The sequence below is a fragment of the Podarcis erhardii genome, assembly GCF_964252035.2.
Source record: "Podarcis erhardii genome assembly, chromosome: 5".
NCBI classification, from domain to species: Eukaryota; Metazoa; Chordata; class Lepidosauria; order Squamata; family Lacertidae; genus Podarcis; species Podarcis erhardii.
This window is the reverse complement of record NC_138509.1, coordinates 65,174,531-65,180,573: the sequence shown is the minus strand read 5'-3', so window position 1 is coordinate 65,180,573 and position 6,043 is coordinate 65,174,531.

Genomic DNA, 6,043 nt, shown 5'->3' with positions numbered 1-6,043 from the left:
AGTGAATGACGGGAGATGTGCACCTGGCAGCCTGAGAATCTCTGTTCTGGTTTTGAATGTAATACCCAGCACAGTTTGGAAATATGACACCCTCCAGTAAATGTGTCAGGGTTCTGCCTGCCCAGACATTGTACCCAAGGTCTTCTCAGAGGTAAGAGCAAGGGGAGCAAGACCCTCCGGTAGATTTCCACACTGCAAGTGACCCTGAAAAACCATTTGATCCAGATATCCCTGGCCTATGACTGGAGCTGCCTGGGCTTCTGGCTAACTTTGAAAGTCTCCCTCACCCAATCTCTTCCAGGGTCACAGGAGCAGAATACAGTGGTACCTCCGGTTAAGTACTTAATTCATTCCGGAGGTCTGTACTTAACCTGAAACTGTTCTTAACCTGAAGCACCACTTTAGCTAATGGGGCCTCCTGCTGCTGCCACGCCACCGGAGCACGATTTCTGTTCTCAACCTGAAGCAAAGTTCTTAACCTGAAGCACTATTTCTGGGTTAGCGGACTATGTAACCTGAAGCGTATGTAACCTGAGGTACCACTGTACATAGTGAGGCAGGCAAGAGTTTCAGAGCAGGCTTCCTCAACCTCAGCCCTCCAGATGTTTTGAGACTACAATTCCCAGCATCCCTGACCACTGGTCCTTCTAGCTAGGGATCATGGGAGTTGTAGGCCAAAAACATCTGGAGGGCTGAGGCTGAGGAAGCCTGGTTTCAGAGCCACTGCTGCTGTACTTGCCTAGCTGCCCCCGAGGCTACTCAGAAGGAGGGGGAGGCAAATGGAAGCACCTGTCTGAATCAGGGCCTGTGGGAAGGTGTGATGCCTCTTGCTCCTACATGAGCCTCTAACCAGCCTTTCTCAACCTGTGGGTCCCCAGATGTTTTGGGACTACCACTCCCATCACCCCTAGCTAGCAAGGCCAGAGCTTGGGGATGATGGGAGTTGTAGTCCAACAACATCTGGGGACCCACAGGTTGAGAACCACTGTGAGCTGTGGCACTGCAGACCCAACAACTCTCTCCCACATTCCCAACTTGGAGAAATGAACACTGGGAGAAACATCTAAAACTTGGAAAGGTAGAGAGAGCTGTGTGTTGGTTGGAGCACCATTGGAGTCCACAAGCTTTCTTTGGAAAACTGATACAGGACTGTCAACTGTGGTGTCTGCTTGCCTGTTTGCTTCCAATATGCTTTAGTGGTATATTTGTAAGTAAAACAAGTTTTACAAATATAGAATATGTCTCCAGTGATCTCTCATTTGTCATCTGGAGCTTTTGAAATTGTGAAGGTGAATAACAATTTATCCTTTTTTCCAAAGAGTTAATGTTACTTACGGTACTTTTTATACTGTTCTTTTACATCGTGCTGCTTTCAAGGTTTATGTTTTAAAATTGTTTGTGTAATTGTGATTCTTTGTAAACTACTCGGATTAGGGTGGAAGATGTGAATTCCTGGAAGGAAGGGAGCAATTTAATGTGTGTGCCTCTGCCAGAGAAATGTGCTAACAACAGCTATGTAAAAAGAAGAAGAAAGAAAAGCTAATCACTATGTGTTTTGGGTGTGAATATTGAGAAGAAGGAAAGCAGCCCTAATTTCCTAACAGCAGGGGACAGCAGTTTGCTGCAGGAAGGCCAAATGAAACCTTAAGCATAGTACAGAGTAACCAAATATCCTCAAATGTTAAGCAGCATGGTATATCTTTCGTTAGCGGATATATAAACACTTGTAAATAAAAAGTGGTTTAATTTGTTTTATAAAGAAATAACAAGCCATGGTAACACCTGAGGACAGAGCGTGCTGATAGAAAGTTGAAAGGTGGTTGGAAATGAAAAACAGAAACAGGTGGAAAAACCTGCTGAAAGAGGATCTGACTTACTGACCACCGGAACACTGAACAAGAGCACTCCTATTAGAAGATGAGAATGCAGCACGAAGTTTTGTACAGAGCTTACTTGTTAGAATGTATTTTCATCGCCTTATGGTTCAGTTCTGGAAACATGAAGTAATAATGTCTGAGCATGTGCAAAGTACCTTTCAAGCACTGAGTAGTTGTTGCAAGCCTCCGTAATAACACTCCGCAAGATGGCTTTAATATTTTTCATCAAGCCGGGAGGGTGGTTTGGCTGAAGAAGAAGAAGAGGAGTTTGGATTTGATATCCCGCCTTTCACTCCCCTTCAGGAGTCTCAAAGCGGCAAACATTCTCCTTTCCCTTCCTCCCCCACAACAAACACTCTGTGAGGTGAGTGGGGCTGAGAGACTTCAGAGAAGTGTGACTGGCCCAAGGTCACCCAGCAGCTGCATGTGGAGGAGCGGAGACGCAAACCCGGTTCCCCAGATTACGAGTCTACCACTCTTAACCACTACACCACACAGGTATTCAATTGAATGTGGGACAGCAGGATGCAAAAAATCAGATGGAAACAAGTCTAATATGCTGCTCAAACCCAGGTGGGTCCATACTCTGAGTCTGCTCCATTGAGTAGGATATGGGCTATTTTTTCTCAGCCCACCTATAAAACTACAGTGGTACCTCGGGTTAAGTACTTAATTCGTTCTGGAGGTCCGTTCTTAACCTGAAACTGTTCTTAACCTGAAGCACCACTTTAGCTAATGGGGCCTCCTGCTGCCACTGTGATGCTGGAGCACGATTTCTGTTCTCATCCTGAAGCAAAGTTCTTAACCTGAAGCACTGTTTCTGGGTTAGCGGAGTCTGTAACCTGAAGTGTATGTAACCTGAAGCGTATGTAACCTGAAGCGTATGTAACCCGAGGTACCACTGTAACTCCTTTGCTTTGGTGGGCAAGGGAGGAAGTGGAGTTTTTCACAGGCAGTCAATAACTTGCAAGGATTCTAACTGCAAAACAAACATGAACCAAAATTATTGTTTCTGTTTTAGGGAAGTAAGTGCTACTGTTTTTGAGAGGCTGAATAGTTTTTGAAAGAGGAAAAACTACACGCACTCAGAAGCAAGGCTATTTTTGTGTGTGATGTCTTAAAAACCTTGATGTACATAAGGAGGGCTTGCTGGATCAGGCCAATGGCCCATCAAGTCCAACATCCTGTTCTCATTGGCCAACCAGATGCCTGTGGGAAACCCCTGAGCACAAGAACACTCTCTCCCCTCTTGTGGTTTCCAGCAACTGATGCAGTATGAGTTCCCTTAAAAAATTGCGTGAATGTGTAGTATGACTTAATCCCCCACCATTTTAAAATGAATTTTAAGGAAACAACTAGAGAACTCAAAACAGGCCTTCTCCAATTGCAACTCACAGGCAGAACAGCCGTCTTTAGCTACTCTGTAAATGGTACTTAAAGAAGGCACAATTCTCAAAGTGTTGTAGAAAGTGAGTTTACCACTTCCACAGTGTGGTATTTATTTGACAAAATTTATATACCTGTTTAAAAGAAAGGCAAGTGGTTTACGATAACATTATTAAATATATATTAAAATTATAAATAAAACAGTTAGAATGGGCGTTAAAAATATTCAAAAGGTTATTAAAATAAACAGCAGCTAAAATAACAAGATGTAACTTTTGCCTGTCTGGGTAGGCTTTTCTAAACAAAAATGTTTTAACCAGGCACTGGAAAGACTACAGTGATGCCTATAAGCAGGGGCTTCCAAAATGTAGGGCTGCAACACTTAGACATTGTTTTTTTACAAGGGCAGAAGAAGTATTGTGGGAGTTCCAAAACAGTGCCCATTCTGCAGATTGAAGCAATCAAGTGGGCATGTATGGGGTAAGGTGTAAACTGGCCTCAAGGCAATGTGGCCCAGTAGCATATAGGCAAATGGCGCAGATCTCTGAGCGATTGACTGATGTCTCAGATACTGGAATCATTTACAGTGCCTCCGTCTTGCCAGGATTAAAGCTCAGCTTATTTTTTCTCACCCATCCCACCACTGCATCCAGGTGCCCAGGGCCCATAGAGCATTTCTTGACTCAAAGGTTATGGAGGAGTAGAGCTCAGTGCAGGGTCAGATTTAGGTTTGATGAGGCCCTAAGCTACTGAAGGTAATGGGGCCCTTTGTATGTCCAGCTGTCCTTTGTCAACAACAAATTGTTGCTGTTTTTTGTGTTGAATATGCTATATGGTAATTTATGGACCTAATAGCCATTTGCACATGTTGCCACGCAACCAGTCCAGGCAGAATGTAGGCACCCTATATATAGAAATGAGCAAACCAGTGATATTTTAGGGAGCAGGCTAGCAGGCGAGGCCCATTACTTACACCATAGGAGCCTACACAATGCAAAACACTGTTGCTGTATGTAGGTTTTAATTTATTTGTTTTTTATCTTATATTTTGGAAATGTACATCCAGTTCCCCCCCTTTAATTTTTTTGGGGGGGCCTAAGAGAGTGGGTGGCGCTGTGGGTTAAACCACAGAGCCTAGGACTTGCTGATCAGAAGGTCGGCAGTTCGAATCCCCGCAACGGGGTGAGCTCCCGTTGCTCGGTCCCTGCTCCTGCCATCCTAGCAGTTCGAAAGCACGTCAAAGTGCAAGTAGATAAATAGGTACTGCTCCAGCAGGAAGGTAAACGGCGTTTCTGTGCGCTGCTCTAGTTTGCCAGAATTAGTCATGCTGGCCACATGACCCGGAAGCTGTACGCTGGCTCCCTCGGCCAGTAAAGCGAGATGAGCGCCGCAACCCCAGAATTGGTCACGACTGGACCTAATGGTCAGGGGTCCCTTTACCTTTAAGAGAATGTGGCCCTAAGCTATAGCTTGTTTAGCTTATACATAAATCCGGCACTGGCTGAGTGTCATCAGTGTACTCAAGGCACCTTGCCCCTAATGACCTCTCCCAGCAGCTTCATGTAGATATTAAATAACATTGAGGATAGAATAGTATCCTGCAGCATCGCACTAGACTAACCACTAGAGAGCCCCATAGAACTACGCCAGTGCTACTGTCTGGACACTGTCCTGCGGGGTAGACCAGGCCCTCTATAACACAGTGCCCCCTGATTCCAACTCTACAGAGCTGGTCTAGGAGGATGCCATGGGGAATGGTACCAAAACAGATGGAGAAGCTGGAGCAAGGTCACACTCCTCTTGTCCCATTCTCAGGGAGACCAAGCCCAACTCAGCCCCATGGCCAGGACTGAAGCCAGAGTGGAGCAGTTTTAAATAATCTGCGTCATTCAAGAGTACTTGCAGCTGCCTCACCACAATTCTCTTTGCCACCATTCCAAGAAGAGGGTATGAGTCTTTGGAGGCTCATAAGAATAGTTACTTCTGTTAATCAAGCTAAGAAATAGAAACTATGCAATGCCAAACATGTCATGTTTATCTGTTTCTCTCTTTACTAGGATGGGTCGTATGTTCTGAAACAACTACTTCACACCCTTTGACCCCCCCTTCCATTGTGGGCCCTGCCTCATTTAATTTCTAAATGAGAGGTGATAGGATTTTGCTCTGTCTTGGAAGTCATGCTTGCCGTTTCTCAGTAGTTGGAGGTCACTCTCTCATGGGCACGTTCTCTCTGAGGGCTGAGTCTCAGTTCCCATTTTGTACTCTGGGATGGACATCCTTGCAAATCTTCTTAACTATGAAGAATGGTGTTTTGCTTGGGAAAATCCACAGAAGCAGCAAGAGGGAAAGGATCAGGAATCTGCTTTTGTGGATTTTGCTGAGGGGGAGAAATGTGGCAGTGTTATTGTAAAATATGCTTGTGCTATTCTTAGCTGGTGTATTTTATCCCTGGGGACAAAATCTGGATAAAATAAAAGAAGAGGTAGTGTCTTTTCAGGTTCTACTAGACACACTGAGGAAAATCATCTTGATGTTCAAAGAGTGGCTACATTCAACTTACGGTGTGTATGATTACAGGGACCGTTCCTTTTGGTCAGGGTTTTACAGCTTCCTGGAGACACCACCTAATGATGTTTTTGGAACTCTGGCAACACTTTTTGTCCTCTTCCCAACCAACAATGATAGGAACAAAAACAACAAAGAGCCTGATTGCACCTTAAAGGCTGCATGCAACACCGCACATATTGAAAAAAACATTTTCCCTCTCCCGCAAAAGAATC